Source organism: Pyrgilauda ruficollis, unplaced genomic scaffold, assembly GCF_017590135.1.
Source record: "Pyrgilauda ruficollis isolate IOZ18807 unplaced genomic scaffold, ASM1759013v1 scaffold2, whole genome shotgun sequence".
In the NCBI taxonomy this organism is placed as follows: Eukaryota; Metazoa; Chordata; class Aves; order Passeriformes; family Passeridae; genus Pyrgilauda; species Pyrgilauda ruficollis.
Genome location: NW_024519206.1, coordinates 29615374 through 29635531, shown reverse-complemented (window position 1 = coordinate 29635531; position 20158 = coordinate 29615374).

Here is a 20158-nt window from a genome sequence, read left to right as displayed (position 1 = left end):
CCAAAGACCTTAGCTCTTGCTGGGTCACAAAGATATAATTTTTAACAGGTCTTCAAAACCCACTGAAGGGGAAAAGAAATCAAGAAATCAGAGTGAAAAAGACCTCTTACAGATTTTACTCGATTATGAACAAGGTTTAAGATTTAAATAAAACATATTTCATGCCCTTGGACATTGTTCTGGAGATGAAATCCTTTGAATCCATGTTATTGAAACAGAAGCTTGCTTTCCCTCCAGGAATTATGAATTGCTGTGTCTGTTTGAGTCTAATTGAGCCAAATGGTAGACATGTGCCCTCCAAGTGAAATTTTTCCCACTATACAAAATTAAAATTACCACAAGTTTGTTTTTTTTTTTTTAATCTAAGAAATGACATTAGTATTTGGCAGCAGCTAGCTATGCAAAGCAAAATGAAAAATCCAACTGACTGACCAAAAAATCATCACAGAAACAAAAGCAGAAACCAACACCCCCCAGAAAGAAACAACTCTCCCTCCAAACCCTAATCTCATTATCGAGATACTAACATTTTTTAAAATCATGCTGTGTTAAAATTCAATCTAAGGGTTAAAATATTTTACCTCTGCACATATTTTTATAAACATATAAAGAACAGAACAGAAATGAACAGAACATTATAGAACAGAAATGAAACTAGAGTTTACGAAAGCTAAGCACTTGGCACAGAAAATTTTATTAACTGTAAGGATACCACCTCAGTCCTAAAGTTTATGCTCAATTTATTTTTTTTCCTTTTTTTTTTTAAAGATTTGGTTAGTAGAATTTTGTGTTTTGTTCATTGCACTAGTGCTGAAGGAAAGTAGACAGAAGCATATAAGAAGCATATAGTGCATACTTCTGCATAAAGAATAATCAAGTTTAAGGGCTAGGTTATATATTTAAGCAGCTAAGGTTGGGAAACACAAATGTGCACAGTGCCTTTACAGTCCTAATGCAGCCACTGAGATCCATATACATGTTTACACTAGGCTATCTGGAAGATTAGAGGATGGGTGTTAGAAATAGTGAACAAACAGGACTGTGCCTCAAATAGAGCTGTTGCCCTCAGAATTTCTGGAAGCACATTGACCTGGACATCCCTGCCTACACACATACATTTGGAGCCCAGCACAGCTGGCTGTGGCATTTAGAGGTTGCCAGAACAAAAGCCAGGCCAATACATTTTACCTACAAGCTTGTCAAAGCCTCAGCACTGTCTGTTTCTGTAGCTGCATCTGCAGCTGCCAAGCAAACATGCGCTGAACCCTTGTGCCAACAGTGGGTTCAATAACAGGTCCTTGCATCCTCTGGCTCTGCCCGATCCCTTACACCAGAGAAATGCCAGGGCAGGAAGGTGCTTGAAGGGAAACCCAGTTAGCCTTGTCATATCCTAACCAGGCCCCTCTACTGGATAACCTCCACATCCTCAGGTTCTGGGAAGCAAGGACTCTAGCAACGTATTTCCACTTTCTGGTTCTAGTGTTGCTATAATTTCAGAATTTCTCATCTGGTAATGAGATGAGCTAGATACCAGAAGAAAAGATGTTGCCTCAATCCTCAAATCCAACTCCCCCTAATTAATGTGGGGATTATGCAATTTAATCCCTTTCAATATGTTGTCTAGCCCATTCTATAAGTAATTAGATTTCTTTCTTATCCTTCTCTGTACCTGTATTGTGAGAAGGAACTTAGAGGAAATGTAATGTGGTAATGACAATATCCTCTGGCTAGAGGAAGCTGACGTGGCAGACTATATTGGTATGAAGGATGCAAGTAAAGGAGAATGATAGAACAGTGATATACCATCTATCATGCACCTGCAGGAGACCTGCTCTCTTCATTTTGTTGGGTTATGATGGTTGCTTATTGTCCTAGGAACAGGCATTTCCAATTTAACTAGGTCACAACAGATTGCCAGGAGAGCTTCTAGATGCCCCATCCCTGAGACATTCAAGGTCAGCTTGGAAACAGCTCTGAGAAATCTGATGTGACTGAAGGTGGCAACAACAACATGGGCATGACCTGAACTAGATGAACGTGGACTAGGTGACCTTTAAAGGTCCTTTTGAATACGAACCACTCTATGATCCTATGAAAAGAAGGAAATTCAATATATTTTTTTCATTTGAAGAGCTTGTACATTTTTCACAAACACAGAAAAGAAATAATTGATCAATATTTTGATTACATTGATTCCAAGAAGCAACATTCACAATATTAAGGATGTATTCTTAAGTGGAACAAAATAAAGCATTTTCACAGGAGTGCTGTAGCATTGCCAACAACCAGATGTATGTTTGTCAATTAAAATCTTTAGTGAAAAACCCCACAGAATTTTATCAAAGTCTATGCTACAACTGCTTAAAGAAAAGTTTCCCCTTACTAGATACAGAAGGACTTTGAAAGAAAAGCTAATACAACAGGGAATACCATTTATAGAAATAATGAATGTAAACTTTAAAAAAATTATTTTAATAGACTTTTCAAGAAAAATGGGTCTTTCCACTTTGACCATTTGCACACAAACAATCTGTACATAAGACACATCTGCAGAGAAATTGCATGGGAAGGAACAAAATAATGATATCAAATTTTTAGTTCAAGATACAAACATCAAAATAGTTTGTTATACCATTTACAGAAGAGTTTTCCCCATTTCATCTGGAGACAAATTAGAATCTTATTGGCTATTTAAGATCAGTGCTTAAGATTAAATACGATAATGAATATTGCCAATGGATATTATAGGAACACTGTTTCCCTAGCAATGTGTGCTTGAAAATGGGACACATAAAGAAAAACACATACAGAACTAGCCAAAAGAAGCAGTCAAAGGAGGAGAAAAATGTATTTGTGTTAGTCAATATACATGCGCTGGAAATACCAGGAGACAGAAAAGAACAAATAAGACCAGTGGAAATGTTCAAGTTAAATGAAAAGGTGCAGAAGCAGTCTCAGACTGCAAGCCACTACAGACTCAAAAATGCAGTATGAAAGAATCAAGACAGCAGGAGATTTTGCTTGGCTTCAGGCACTGGAAGGAACCGCAGATAGATTAATTCTTTCCTTCATAAAGAACCAAGGAAAAAGCATGTACCAGGAGAAAAAAAACCCAAACCCAAACCAGCTAAGGAATGCTTAGAGGGTCCTAAAAAGCAAATAAAGACGTTGACAGAAGAATGATGTATGCAAGTAAATAAAGCTGACAGTTCCTAACAAGGAATCATTGAATTATAGAATGGTTTGAGTTGGAAGGGGCATTAAAGATCAGCTAGTTCCATCCCCCTGCCATGGACAGAGACACCTTCCATGAGCCCATGTTGCAAAGGCCCATTCCAATCTAGCCTTGAACACTGCCAGGGACAGACACAGAAACAGAAGTCCACAATTTCTCTGGGTTACCAGTTCCTTGAGTGAAGAATTTCTTCCTAATATCTAATCAAAATCAAATTTTAATTTAAAGCAATTACCCCTTGACCTATCACTACAGGCCTTGGTAAGAAGTCGCTCTCTGTTTCTGATAACATCAGTTATCCTTCCTTTATGTTACGACCTGCCCTTGAAGGGGAGGATAACTAAAGCCCTTGTTAATAGATCCCTTGGGGCAGATTAGAGTGAAATGACACTGAATGCTGGATGTTCCTAAAGATATAGATAGGTAAGATTTATATTAGAACAATTTGGTTGCAATGGAGGCATGTAGCCATTTTGGTTCTTATTATCTATAGCAATATATAGCAATATAAAAGCATAAAAATAGCACTTAAGAAAATGTATAAGGAAAAGAAAGAAAGAGAAAAAAAGATAAGAGTATAAAGATATCACCACCCGTGGATCCAGCAACAAGATTTGATGTCTGGTCATTTTGCAATTTTGCTGTCTGGTCAAAGTGATGGTCTCAGTCTTGTTCCATGGGGTGTGAGGGAAAGCCATGAAACACAAAATTCAAACATTCAGGTTTAGGTGGAATGCCCAAGCACCTCCCGTGTCAGGAGAGTTTTACGCTGTCTTTTGCAGCACTGTGGATCTGTTGCAACACCATGGATTACATGCAGTCCTCTGGTGGAAGGCCCCAGAAATGAGTCTGGGAGCACTTTGGGCATCTTTGATGATTTATGACCTGCTTCTCGCATCAGCATGCTGAACCAGTTATGTTTCATCAGAAAGGATGGATACCCTCAGGCCTATGTGTGAATGTGAATGTTGTATGTGAATGTGACCTTCCTGGGTTGGGGGAGAGTTTTACAGCTAAGCCAATTGTGTAAGGAAGGACATTGCCATGATAAAAAACACCATCCCACCTTGCAGGATTCGCTTTTTATCAGATGTGATAAAAATGTGGCCTTATCTGGCTCAAAACCGAGCTTGTAAACTCCAGTGCTAGGCATGCACCTCCTCTGTACCTGGGTTGTGACCTTGCGCATCAGCAAAGCACCTGCTTTTTGAGCTTGTTCAGGAGCTCCTTGCTCATCTAAGCAGACCTTTTTATACCTGAGTTCCTTTTCCTTTGGATACATTGTTCCTGAACTCTGAGGAGGTGATCCTTGAATATTAACCAGCTTTCTTTGGCTCTTCTTCCCTACAGTGCTGTATTCCATGGTACTTTACCAAGAAAATTCCTGATGAGACCAAAGGTTGTGTGCCCTCCTTGCTGCTCCAAGCACCTCCAATTCCATAATTTCACAGTCACTGCAGACAAGGCTGCCATGGAGGACTACAATCCCCACCAGCCCCTTGTTGTTAAGAATAAAGTCCAGCAGAGTACCCTTCCTTATTGTCTCCTGTCTCGCTTGGAGAAGGAAGTTATGATCAACATCTTCCAAGAATCTCCTGGATTGCTTATGCCCTGCCATGTTGTCCCTCCAACAGATATTGGGGTGGTTGAAGTCCCCCATGAGGACCAGGGCTTGTGAATGTGTCTGCTCCTATCTGTCCATAGAGGGCCTCATTCACTCTGTCTTCCTTGTTGAGAGTCACCTGTCCCTGCTTTCCCTTTAATTCTGACAGATAAGCTCTCGGTCAGTTCCTCATCCTGGCAGAGATCCAGCTGGTCACTTACACAGAGGGCACAACCTCTTCTCATCTCCCCTGCCAAATATAGCAGAAATGCACACACAGACTTGGATTCATTCCAAACATGGAAAGAACAACCTCACAAAATTAGCAGAAAGATATGGGAGAGATGATGTTTTAGGGAAGTAGTCTGTACAGCGCAGTGTTTCTCTGTACAATAAAAAAAAAGTATATCCATTTAAGCCAAGAAGGAAACAGCACCTTTGGCATGAAATTAGAAATGTACTTGCAGTTGTTTCAATGAAAAAAAATCCTAGCTGACCCCACATTATAAAGGAAGCTAAACAATCAACACTCATGTTAAGAATACTTTCTTCCTACTTGCCTGGACAGAGCAGCTGAGCTCAAAATATGCTAACAAGTGATGCAATTCTGGCTCAGCTTATTGTCCAAGGAACAAGGCTGTTAGGTGACATGAAAGAAGTGTTCTATTGCTGTGACAAGGAAATTTCTAGAGATGTTCTCAAGAAGCTGAAACTGCCTCTAATTAGAGTATGAGAAGAATAAGAGGCTGCTATTATGTAAAATAAGTGTTCAGGACACCATCACATGTTTCAATGATCATTACAGTGAGAAGAAAAAAAATAGAAACAAATAATTAAAATTATTCATAAAGTTACTCACAAAATTTCAGCTTTAGCTTCCCTTCCCTATGTGGTGGGCATCTAATTCATGTCCTCTTACCTCTGTAACCACCCCACTCCTCTCTTTTCGTCTCCAGTTCCCAGTATCTTCATGTCTCTGCCCCAGCACCCTTATGCACCACACCTACCTCCACCACAATCTTGTAGGTTGAGCTCACACCTCCTCTGTGTCTCTTCCTCCTTAGGGCTAAAGGGTGGAAAGCATGGCAGAGGTGACATCTTAACCCACAAAGTCAAAAGCTGATTTCACCTCAGCACCCCACCCCCACCAGGGCTCAAATATCTGGGCCACACTTTGTCACACACGACTGGATAGTTTGAACCAGTGTGAACATAAATGCAAATATTATCAAATAGGCCAGGGTGTAATGAATGCTCATCGTATCTGGAGAAATCTGGTACCCTGATGAAAAAGCTTTTTGGCTCATGCTCAGAAAGTCTTTTTCAGAGGTTTTTCACATGGCTAAAAGTGGGTTGTTTTTTATGGAAATAAAGAGAACATTTGCAGGTAATGATTCACCACCTCAAGTGCTGGCACTAAAACATGGGGTTTGGTGGATTGACAGAAGGAAAGAACACTCCTGGTGGTTCTTAAAAATATTTTCAGATTTATTCTTTCAAGTGAACTAAACATATTTTTCCCTAATCATCCTCTTATAAATAACTGTGCCATGTTGGTGTGAAGTTTTCACAGAAAATTGCTGAATATAAACAGCTGGAGGTGCATGCAAAGCACGGAAAACTCTTTCCTGAGGAGTTTAGAGTTGATAAAATCTTCCAAACACCAAAAGTAAGATTATGGGAGACAAATCAGGTTTGTTCTAAGGGTTACTTAAGTCTAGACTGTGCCACCCACAGCCACACAGATTATACAGGACACCCACAACGTGATCTCTCAGAGTCTGACTGATGCTTTCCTGTTCTGTTAGTCTCTGAAACAGAATTAAAATTCAGTCAGGCTGAAAAGAGCTTTTTACTCTGTGTATGAGGGGAAATAACAATAACTGTGCAATTCATAAAAACCTTCTAGCGTGTATATACACATGCATGCCTCCACTGATAAATCCAAACCAGAGGTAAACATAGAGGAGGCATTAAGTTGTCTTTTCCTGGAGGGAGAGAAATCTGCATGACAAGTTTATTGAAGCATTTTACAGAAATCTGGGATACTGTTCAACATACACAGCAAGTTCTTATTACAGGCTGCAGTTCACCATAAACAGCAATTTTGGATGACAATGTTGTGCATTCGTCATCAAACATTGTTGTTTGCAAACAGCAAGAGGATTCCATCTGCCGTTATTTTTTACAATTATATAAATAGGAATATTTAACGAGATAGACATTTTATATATAAAAATGTATCAGCTTGAGGAATGTAAGCCAGAAAATAAAGTTAAGATGAAATAGAAATTTACCCCAGAAAATATAGCATTTTTAAGTGAAATTTAAGGCAAAGAGTAAATTACATTCTGAATAAAGTAAATTCTGATAACAAATTTAGCATACTTGTCGCTTTCTAATAAAGAAAGGAAAAATGTTCTGTGGAAATGCTTTGAAGCAAAATATGAAAGCATCTGCTTTCCAAAGGCTTTGCCAAAAAATAGAGCATCCAAGCTCACAGCAGAATTGAATAAGCTGTCACTGTGCTACAGAGGAGTTTTAGTTCAACTGTTTCAGTATACCCTTCTTTACCCTTTCAGTATACACTGTCTTCTATAGAATATGTTCCCTGGTCCTGAGACACTGGAAAGAGGAAAGAGGAAAATAGTCTGGGGAAGATGACTCCCAGTGGAAGAGGACACAGACTTCCAGTGCAACTAGTTTAAAGTATCCTTGTGGTATTTCAGGATCATCATTATTTTCTCTCTTTGCTGAAGTTGATATTTTCTATGAGAAAACCCCTTCACAATTTCCCAGTCTTTCTGACTCCTTGAGAAAAAGGCCATTTTCTGACCTGCTACTTAACTTACTCTCTAATCATAAGGCTTGACAATAAAAGTAGTGTAGCACTTCAGGCCAGGATCAGTGGAAATCAAGTATTGTTCATAGATTACTTTCTTGCAAAGATCTGTCAATAGATCATTAGCATGTACATGTTGGCAATAAAAGTTTCAGTTGACACAGAGAGATAAGTTTCTCTCTCTTAATTTTCTTCTGAGGAGTATTGGGTACTTAAATGCTGTCTGAGTGACGATTCAGCATTTTGAGTGGTGCTGTGAAAGTATTTTGGAGACAGTCAATCCTTTCATATCTTCTATTTCTCAAGAAGCTACTGCACAGATTCCTCAGCTTTACTCCATATTCTCTCCCATGAACAATATGCAAAATTATAATTAAGACAAAGCACAATGTGCTTGTACAAAACAGGTTCGCCTCCTCCCAAAAGCACAACTTATGCAAAGACCTTGTGAAAAAAAAACCTACTTTCAAGCCAGTGAATACATGTGCTGTGTGATTCTGTGCTCTGGGGCCTGCCTCACAGCAGCAGTTCAACATCTAAGCATGAGAGTGATTACAAAGTTTCTTGCTATGGTAGCATGTGTTTGCCAATTAACTGCATCTAGTCGTTTCAGTAGAAATGTACTGCCAAAATGCTCAGAAGACCTCTTGATTTAGCTTAAGGTCGTGTTTCCTGCTTCAGAGAAGACTGCAAAATCTGTAATTTTCACTACAATTAATAAAATATCATCTTCCATACTCAAAAATGTAAAGACTCCTGGTTATATACGTTACTCTATTAGTTCCTAAGCTATGTAAATTATCCATAGACTTTTATGTATTCTTCAGGAGACAGTGGTAGTTAAACACCAAGATTTGTTCTTACCTTACTGGAAGAGCATTCCATCAACAGAGTAATTCAGTTTATTTATGGTTCAGCAGCATCCATGAAACTTGCCCTCTGCTACACTCTTTGTGTTGTCAGAAAAGTCACGGTGTGGTTTCCCCTCGAGAAAGAGCTACAGTTGGAACTGAGGTAATTACTAAGGACTCTCCTATTCCCCCACTGATTGTACAGGGCAAGAAATACTACAGAATTAAGGCCCTGAGACAAGTTGCTCCCCCAGTAACAGGAGGATTGCTGCTACCTTCAAAATTTAAATCTGTCTGTGCCTTTATATAAAATTCTATGTTTCCCTACTTCATCAGAAGCATCAATTAGCATATTCCACTTTGTATTTCTAATTTTAGATGAGAGCTGGAGGGAATAAGAATTGAGCAAGTCAACTCCTCTACAGTCTTACTGTTCCCAAAAATAAAAAAAAAGAAGTTCCAGATAGAAGACTTACTGTTAAGTTAATTGCATCTTTTTCATTCCTTTGCCTAAGTAGTATTTTTCTCTAAAATATATTCTGAAGTACTTGACTCAATTTGACTTTAAAAGGTTTAAAGCAGTTTTTAAAGGCTAAAGCAGTACTATAAGCGTTACTAGGGAGCTGCTCCCAAAGCCAGTAAGGCTTTTAACTGGAACTGTTCCTCAAGGTTTGATTTCTATACAGTCAAGAAATTATTCTTTCTCTTGATAGGTAAAAGATGCTACCATCAAGACTCTGCTTTTCTTAGCACAGAAGTCACAATACTGAGCTTGGGACAGTATATTACAAGTCTCAATCAACTCCCTTTTATCGAAGAGATAAGAATCGCTTCTAAAGCTTCTTTTCAGTTCTAGCATGGAAACACAGAATGAAAATTCTTTTAAAAGACCATTCATCCAATTTCTAGTTACATATCAAGTAATTAGACAGAAGTTGTGTATTTCTTTTAATGGTGCTTCAAAATTTGTTATTCAAAATGATATTTCAAGATAATTTTACCTAGAACAGACCAATAGATAATATACATCCATGTTTTGTGAGGCAGGCTGTTTTCCTTTACATCTGCACTGGTATCCCAGGAACTTCTTTCCAATATGCCAAAGGTTCCCAGTTTTTTTTCACCCAGTCAAAGCTATTGACTGAAGTACAATTTGTCCTGCTTAATTTTTTTCTTTTTTCCCCAATGAATGATGCCGTAGGAGTACATGCTGTGCTTACAAAAATGAGCATCATAGTAGGCCAAAAAACAGTGGAAAAAGCAGGCTCAGTGAAATCCATCATTTTACTGAAAGAGACACTTGATGACATATTCAGTTCCACACAATAAACATGATTAGAAAACCAAATTTACACGTACCTGAACAGCAGGTATATGTGGACGACTTGGAGTCTAGCAACAGGAACACAACTTCTTCAAAAGAATATTTATGATCTTAGGGAAACAAAAAATTTACTCATGAACATACTAGCTCCTGGCTCTACAGAAATGAGCTGTGAACAGTGAAATGGAAAAATTAGGTAAAATATATGATTTTTTTGTACAAAAAAACTTGTATTAAATTTTAATTCTTATATTTTTTCTTAAGCCTTCAAGTGTCTTTTATTCCTGAAAAAATATTCCTTATCAGCTTTTCTTCATGCAAAGAAGAAAAGGAGAAAATTGAACACACACTAGAAATCTCCAACAATTTTTCTGAACTAATAGCATACATACAGCTAGATTGCTACACAGAGCTTAGGTGAGTTGGTTGGAGCATGGTGCTGATGAAGCCAAGCTTGTTGGTTCAATCCCTGTATGGGCCATTCACTCCAGAGTTGGACTTGATCCTTGTGGGTCCTTTCCAAATCAGAGTACTCTTATTCTGTGAAACCTTCGTCTTAGAGTTCTGAAGCTAACACAAAGAGGGAAAAGAAGCATCTCTTAAATCCCCTCTTGCCCCACTGCCTGTTCTCTTTTTGTACACTGCTGCAATGTCACAGTACCTCAACATGAGCTGGTTGGTGTTCTTTTCCTTCCAGCAAAATATTCCTGCTGTATCCTTCACTTGGGTCATTCTGCATGCTAAATCACACAGTCTTCTACTTCCAAGTCTGTTCTCTGCAGAGATTTTACTCTGACATGGAAACTATTGTCAGTGGCCCATCCTGGGGATCAAGGAGATGAAGACTAAAGATGACAGATTAAAGCTGTACTGCCGTTCACAATATAAATTGATCATGTGAGGCAATATATTGCATTTTCACACTCATATGTTAGTGTGCAATATTTCCAGGAGTCAGTAAACTCATAATTTTTTAAATGTAATTCCCAGAATTTAATATAAAAACAGCAAACCAGCAAAGGCTCAAATCCTTAAAATGCTTTTCTACTTTGCCCCCAATAATGCCAATGGAAAACATCTGTGAGCCCAAAACCAAGCCTCCAGCTCTTTCTTTTTCTTCCTGAAAGCTGGAGGTTTTGGCTGCTAGCTTTGGGATTAAAGAACTGATTGGAAGCTTTTACCACTAAAAATATCAATGTGTCTTATCCTCCAAAATTTTCCCACTGAGGTACTGAGCAAGTTTGTCAAAATTCATTCCTTCACTGTTCTTTGCAAGGTGCAAAGTTGCAATTCCAGAGCAATTCTACTTGATGAGACCAAAAAGGGATTCGTTGCCAAAAGCACTCATCAAAGACTCATCAATAATTATGTCCTTTCTGAGGAAAAACAAACAAAAAAGCAAGTCAGTTTCCATTGCTGCAGAAATTGCATCTTGCATGACTTATGGGCAGAGTTTTTCTATGTTTCTACTCACAGCCATCACAATATGATTGAAATTGTAGGTATAATTGTAGGTATAACCTACATGCTGCCTCTTCCCTGAATATCTAACCTGTGTCCTTTTTCTTGATTTCTTTGGTTTTTTGGCTCATTACATGATCACACATTAATTCTTTGTTCCTTATTAACTTTAACTTTCAGAGGGTGACACAAGCTACACCAGATCCCACAGAGACATTTCCTCACACCATGCCCTCCCTGCTGCAACTGAGGTTGGCCATGGCGATGCCTGAACAAAACGTTCTGGCTCCATCCTGAGGCACTTGAAATGGAGCAAGAAGTAGAACAAAGTTGTCTGAAAGGATCGTTTCCTTTTCATAAGGAGCCTGAGAAGAGTGGAAAGTCAACAGGGAATAGGAACAAGGGTAGTAGGAGTAATTGGAGTAGGCATGGGAAAGTGAACAAGGAGAAAATTTCAGCTGAACCTTCTGTGGGAAAGGGACTGTCTTCCTTTATAACATGTTTGTACAGCCCTTGCCATGGAGGTGATCTATCTGATGCTCTGCAGGTGCTATTAAGTATGCAGTGTACATCCCTCACTGCCAGTTCATAGGTGATGAAGTCTTGCTTCAATGCCCTTCCACAGCTTTGGCAGTTCAGATTGAGATGTTCTTTTTCTTCAGTGTTGACAGAGTTCAAACAGAAAAAGACAAGAAAACACAGCCAGAGAGGGAACAAGGAAAATGTACAAAGATCTTAAGTGGCACATTTAGCACAAGATGTTGTTTATTGTGGCTATTTGACTGAAGGGTGAAGAGAATGTAAGACTAATCTGTTCTGTAGGTTTTTGTTAAGTTATTAGCTTAGATGCTGTGATTTTGATGACACAGTTATATGAGTGAAGGTAATTTTCAGATTGTAATGAGTATGCCAACCAGTGCAGTGGTATCTGAGTGAAGCCACACATTCTGAGTAATCTGTGCTTATTCCTGCTCATCTGAACTGCTATTAATACTAAACCATAAAGATATTCTCCCAAAAAAAAAAAAAAAAAAAAAGTAGAGGAAAAAAACCATGAAGGAAGGAAGGAAGGAAGGAAGGAAGGAAGGAAGGAAGGAAGGAAGGAAAGAAAGAAAGAAAGAAAGAAAGAAAGAAAGAAAGAAAGAAAGAAAAGAAAGAATGGCATTGACATGATATGATGATAGGCCTATCTTGAAAAGAAAGGTATCTGTTAATTAGCCAGGCATAGGTGAGATATAGTAGAATGTCACTGATTCTTCACAGAGAGGAGAAGAGGGCCCAAAAGACTTCAAAATATGATAAGTTCAGTTGCTTTTTCACATTTAATGTCTGAATAATTTCTAGCTTGGGGATATATGTCAGAGAAATCTGGCTCTGAAGTCCAGGGAGAAACCATGTTGGGTTTCTGAGTTGTGTAAATTTGCTGCTCTTGCTGTGACGTACTGTCCAGCTTCCCTGGCAGGTATGTATTTGCTGTTCACCTAATGATCAGAAAAGTTACTCTTTCCACTGAGAGTTTAATAGGTTTATTTTCTTCATATCAGATTGAACAAATGTGACTGACAGACCCACTGAAAGCATGCACACCTACATAGAGAACCTATTTGTTCTGCTCTTCCTTCCTTCTCTAACATCACTCATTCTTTTTGATCAACAGCATAAAATGCCTAAAAATATTTTTTTCATATTGTATTTTTTCAGTTGGAAAAAAATCAAAATGATTGCTGTTTCAGTGAGAAATATGTGGTCTTATTTACAACTGAGGTTTGTTTTTCTCTACACAGTGGCCAAAATCAACATTTAATTCAATTTTCTGCTCGTGTTTTTATGAAATCTGCTGCCAGAAAACTGTCCAAGGAGTCTTAGACAAGTTGCTTTTAGGACATGCTACTACAGAGATCAGGAAAACAGGATCAAAGATATTTTCACTTTTTTTCTAGGCTATGACTGCCCTACATCAGATTTTATCATTCTTTTACCCCATATTTCACATGTCTTCTATTTCTGTAAATAAACAATCTTTAAAATACAAGCATCTGTTTGAAAGTTTTTATTCTATCTACTCTTGTCACTATTTTCTCATTTTCTGGCTGAATCACAAAGCAATTAAATAATTGTATTCGCAAGTCAAAGGTAAATTGCTAAAGCAAAATTAATCTGGTTTATAGACTTAAGGTTTAGGAGTATCAAAGCAGAAGCCATGGTGAAGAACAAGCTAATGAGGAAAATCAAAATTACCACAAATGCATTAAAAAAACACTGAAATAATCTTAACCATTGTCAATGTTAATGACTTGAACAGTACCTTCTTGAACTCATGCTTCCCAGCTAACAACTTGACATCTTCAAAATACCAACAGACATCAATAGATATCAATATTTTACCTTTTCCTATTCATCACCTGCAGAGCTAAAGAACCAAGCAGTATCACAAAATGAGCTTTCAATCCAAGGCATTAAAATCCAAGCCCACAAGTACAGGGTGATAAGAGATCCTTTCAGGTCAACCTCTAGACATATAATATTGCATTCTGTGGAGTTTAGAGCAGCTCAGGTTTTCTGAGGTCTCCCTTAGGTTGCATAAGTGAAGGATTTATGTCCATGTCATCCATTTAAAAACCTCTCAGGGGCATTGAAAGATGAGGGATTAAGAGAGATGTTTCAGTATGGGGTTTATATGCAAAATGGTGAAAAAGACATAGAACAATGAATATATACATAATAAAACCTACTTAAACAACAAACATGCAAATTTGAAAAAAGTATACTTCGTGGCAGGAACAAAGTAGGAGACAAGAGGAAAAAATATAAGGAAGACTAATGCCCTTAGACACTCAATATAGAAAAGATATTGCCCTCATATACATTCTTATTTATCTTCACCCTCCTGCAGTTGGTGTATTACCTCCTTACACACAGCAGTTTCTTTCTGTCATGGAGGCAATTCATTCCTATCCTGTCAGGCTCACTTTTTCTTTCCTAGTGTCTCAAGATACTACTTGCTGTCAAAGCAGTAACAAAAAGAACCCAAGAGGTTTTTTTGCTGACATCTCCTGAAGTGTAGAATCATCACATCAGATATATATTTGGGGTTAGGAAGACCAGCTTCTGTTATATGACCTCATCCAGCCAGAGCTTTCTCTAAATCCTTGTCAAAAAAATGTTTATGATCCCAGCCCGCCAGGAGAAACACTGTTTGTCTCTCAAGCCCAGCTAACTTGTTTTCTATTATCTCCTTATTAAAGAAAAAGATTGTGCTTCATAAAGCAGTTCTAGATGGTGCAGAATTACTGCTTGAAACATAGAAATTGGAAAAACTGATTTTTATTTCAATATTGGTATCCTATGCCTTATGAGTCATTCTAATGATTCCCTGTTGCCTTCTGTGCTTAAGCAAGTTAGCCATTTTCAAAGCTGTTAACTGAAGTCACAGTGGAATTAAAAACACTTCTGCAGAAAAACACAAAACACAGCTAAAGAGCCTTGGCTGGCATGTACTAATCTCTCTTATAGCAAATTTTGGAACCATCTAGTTTTGGAACCATGCAGAACTGTAGCAGCATTTCTGGCTAAATAATCTTGCATTATTACATTTTTCCACTTGTTTCTTTCCTTTTTAAAACACATTTACACCTTTGTTATTAAGGCACACAATTCAAGGTTCCAATCCTGACAAAATTTGCGTGGGTGAAGAGTTCCACGGACCAAGGGAGACACTAAATCCTGATTTCCAAGATTTGTGTAAAGGAGGTATCCCCACAATTAAACGAACAAACAAAAAAACCTCAAACCACCACACTTTGTTTCCATCTACCCTTTCTCATGGGGTATTGCTGTGTATTGCTTTATCTGCAGTGTTTTTTCCTTGTATCAACACTGACTCTCCATACCTGGAGAAAGTAGCATTGGGTACAAAAGGTATTTCCCCCCTGCTTCAAATAAAAGCAAATTTAAGTCTAGTGAGCTCAGGATTATGTTGGATTGTGTTTGGGTTTTTTTTTTTTTATTTTTTAAAACCAAAATAAGTAAAAAAAGGTAAATTCAACACATTAATCTCATGAGTGGATATTCATAAGTGAATATCTGCAGTGACATTTGCTTTTGAAAACAGAACACCAGGGACCAACTCAAACCACCATAACTGAAACCAGGCTGATTTTGATTTTCTGTTAGCCCAAACTGCACACATACACTTTGTAATTTGCACATACAATTCACTGCAGCTGTAGAATAAATCAATCTGAAAATACATATATACATAAATAACAGTGATTTAATATTACCAGTGAGAAATCTTGACAACTCAGAAGACTTAAAAACTCTGAGTCAAGGCAAATTCCAGCAGTTTCAATATTTGAAATATACTCAATTTCATTCAACAACTTCTTTCTAATAGCATTTGCTATTGTGTGCCTCTATCTCTCACTAGATGTATGTGTTTATATGTACAGAGAAATATATACAAACTAACATTTTTTATTACTTAAATTGTAAAACAAGCTTTTCTTTTTTTTGTAAGATAGCTACCCAGAATTAAAATATAAATACTCCACAGTTCATTAATTACCTCACTAATGCTAGTTAACAACACTTTGAGGCATATATGGACATGGGTTTATTTAGTTCGCTATATAATGTCCAGAACAGCTGCAAACGTGTGCCTTTTTTTGGGGGAGTTCAGGACTCCATGTGGATCAAACAGCTGGCATTTGCTTTTTACAGTTGGCATTGTTTAGGCCATCCTTCTTGGCACACCCTCCATTTCAAGTTACCAAGAGGGTGGTGGAAGAATGAGAAACCCTGGAACCATTTCTAAAGCAATATAAAAGATTGACCTTGGGTATTCCATCACACAGTGGGGTTCTGTCACTTTTTACCTATTAGCCAGCTTTCCTTCTTCAAATCTGCTTTATTATGATCTAGTCAGAGTTTAAAATTGAACAACAAATAGCCTGTATGCACTTCTTTTATTGTGCCAGTATTAATGGATGTTTTCATAATTGATATCTAAAAAAAAAAAGTTTTCCAGAAAGCTGTTTGTATACAGAGAGAAGGAAATCTGCACTTTGCAAAGAGGACTGCTTTAAGGAATTGAACACTTATGCAAGAATTCCTCTATTCTATATCCATATCAAATCTGCAGGAAAAGCAATAATTGCAACCAGGTTTATTTGAATCCGTGTGCCAGCTAGAGAGCTGCATAGGAAGAACCATGCAGCTACCAAATGTATTCATGTGCCACAGCAGTTCAGCAGTCCATGGCACAGCTGCTTGCAGGGGACAGACCAGAGCACTAACTGCAAATGCACCGCAAGCTCTGTGACCGGACTGAAGCAGAACACAAAACTTCCACAGTTTGTTTAATGCAGAGCTATTTCTCAAGCCTTTTCTGTTTTTCATAGCATCCCCTTCTTGCAAACTCTCTGTGCCATGTGTGTATCTGCTTCTGAGACAAGGCAATGGGAAGATTTCAGGCTGAGTTTCTCTGCAGACGTCACATCTACTGACCGATCTGCTGAGTGTACCACATGTCTGAGTCTCCTCTGCTTTTCACCTCCACTAGCTCTCAGTTGCAGGGTGAGTTAGTTGTACTTCTGGGATTACTGCACTCAAGATGTTGTACTCCTTTCCTTTCCAAGGGCATCCATTTGTTATCCATCATATTTTCCACTCAGTAAATAATTTAGATGGAATTATTGAATAAATTTTCAAAACACTATTCTGAATATACCTCAATGGCATTACTCACACAAAGCGTTATAGAACTAAACATTTCCATTCTGAAGGTTAAATTTGATTTGTGAGCTGTGCATTGCAAAACTGAGCCACTTTTGAGAAAGTCAGGTTGATGAGAAGTCTCAATTTGACTTGAATCTGAAGCCAGTTTTAGGAAAAGGAATTCAAGGGACATTGTCACAACCAGCAAGGTCACCTTTTCCTGTCACTGCTTAAAGTTTCATATTAGTACCCTACTAGAACAGTCTTAAAAATTTTAAGATTAAATGATTAAAAAAAATCTCTTGAAGATAACTACAAATAGACAAGACAATTAGGTATTTAATATCAAACACAAATTTTTGCTTATTGTGGCTTCTCATCCATTATCTCATCCAGACAGGAAAGGATGCAATAAGGAGCCTTCTCAACAATGTATCCCTGATACCTTTAATCTTTCTTATTGTATTGGTTTTGCATGGCAAGGTTTTGGTAGCAGGGAGGTTACAGGGGTATTTTTTTGTGAGAAGCTACCAAAAGATTTCCCCTACATCCAGTAGACCCAGTGCCAGATGGTTCCAAGAGGGACCTGCTGCTGACCATCTGCAACAGTGGCAGCGCTCCTGGCTAAAATATTTAAGAAGGGGAAAAATTTACTGTGTGAGAGCACTTGCAACCACAGAAGAGAGGACGGAGAATAGGTAAGAGAGACAATCCTGTTGACAGCAAGATCAGTGAGGAAAGAGGGGCAGAAAGTGCTCCATGTGCCCGAGCGTAGATTATCTTGAAGCCTGTGGTGAAGATCATGGAGAGCCAGGCAGCTCATGGAGGTCTACAATAGAGCAGAGATCCACCTGCAGTGCATGGAGGACCCCTCCCACTGGAGCACCAGGCAACCAGTCAATGTCAGACACACCACACTCAAAAGATCCTCTTATCTACAGTCTATTTGCTAAAATGAAGGTTTGTTCAGATTGACATTAACATTTCTCCAAAATGAATTTGATTGCAATGACTGTTCTGGACTCTTGGATTCACCCATTTATTCCAGAAGCCACATCTGCTCATGAAGTGGAGAATATGAGAAGTAATTCCCACAAGAGAAAAGCAAAATAGAAGAAAGAAAATGGGCTTTTACTTTCCTGCTATTCAAACAATCCTGTTGTACAACATCAGAAACCCTCTGTGTTTCCCTGCCTTAGTCTTTCTGAACACAAGAAGAAAATTTGGAATCATTAATAAGAAGAGAGGTGCTGTCTCAGGATTTGAAGGCCTGACAACAACTTCTTAAATTAAGCATCTTCAGTAACCAGGTAGAAGTGCTTCATACTATTTTTGTTCTTGTTTAATTGGAATTGAAACTTTACCACTTTACCTTTTGTTACTCTGTCTTACTAGTCAACATATTCTTGTGTGTGTTTTTTGAAGGTTCACTTCTACAAAGTTGCTTTCAATAAAGTGTCACATGGTTTACTGTACAATCCAATCTCCAGCTTGGGTTAAGGTTTTGGAAAAGCTCTTTTGCTAACTGTGACAGGAAAAGGCATTTTACCTGTATCATGTTGCTTCCTTTGACAAAGAATTAAAACTTGATACTGTGAGAAAATGAAAAACAATTTGATCCCTGTATTGTTCTATCTTTATCTACCTTAATAGAATTATAATAAATTATATTAATATAGCACTTGATCAACACTTTTTATTTGAAAAATCTATAGATTTATATGAAACTGGTTTACCGTGCCAAATCCTAACATGGGTCATGAACTCTGAAAGGTATGTGTAACACCAAGCAAGCGTCCTGCAGGCTACTAGGCTGTGCTTCCAGAAGAACATCCAAATCCTCACACTGGGGTATTTTTCTATAAGGGAACACATTTCCCACTGGTACTTATTAGTGTCCGTTGCCAAAAGGTTTGCTAGAGAACATAGGTCTATGCTCACCCTCCAAGAAGTAGAGTTCAGGAGAGTGATGCTTTTAGGTAGGGAGAAAACAACAGAGCTCTGGCCTGAAAATCAGACATCTACAACTGCCAGTATGGCACAGTGGTCTCAGTTAACTGATTAAAAAGAAAAATAGCGCTGGATGGAAACCCCCCAAGCTCTTTCTTCATTGTAATGCAAGACATTTTGCAGGTGCATCTAAACAGTTTAGTAGCATCAAATTTTGAGTAACTCCATTAGAGTTTAGGGCCTGTAATTCTTTGGGCTCACTAGATGCCTGTTTATCAGCCAAGCAGTCTGTTCCCTGCACCACAGAGGTCTAGGTGTAGGGCAGCTGTAGTCAGCAAGCACATAAAGGGCTGGCACCCTAGGGGATACAGCTTCTATACGTTACTTTCCTTAAGGAAATTGATCACCAAGCACTGGGATTGCTGTTGGTGCCACAGGGTTCATGGCTCTGATGCAAATTCAAGTATGTGTACAGATATTGTAGATTGAAATCAGTTAAACTGAGGCTCAGACTCATCTATCAATGTGTTATTCATAGGACAGCCTGGTATTATATTCACTTTGAAACAGCCCATTCTAAAAACAGTATCAAGCCTAGAATAAAATTGGACAGACACAACTAAACAGAGGTATCAATAGGAAACTTTGTAAGACCATTATCCTGTTGTGTTGTTTTCTTCCATGGAAGTTTTTCAGATACCACTGCCTGCCTTTTGTGATTTTATAATTTATTTTCAGGAAAGCAATATGCTTGTTTTCATTGTCAATCATCGAAGCAGTTTGGGCTGAGCATGTCTTTTCACTGTTGACTTTGCATTTCTAATCTGGCATTAAAAAAAAAAAAGAAAAAAAAAAAGTTGTTTTTTATATTAAAGAACAGAGTAAGTCCCTAATAGTGAGGCTGTTGGAAGAGGACTAATGGAGCTATTCATATTTAACAAAATAGCCATCCAACTCTACTTTGATGGAAGGGGGATTACGTATGACTTCTGTTTGAGCAGCTTCAACACTCTTTCTTACTGTAAGTGCATGAAAAATTTATTATTTGTATATTATCTCATGAACAAAAAATCTTGTCCAGTTAACTGTGAAAGTGTGGAAGAGCATGTGGAATAAAAACTGGAGTAAACCCTCCAAAGAACAGTTTCATAAAGGTCTCAGGAAGTCACCCTTT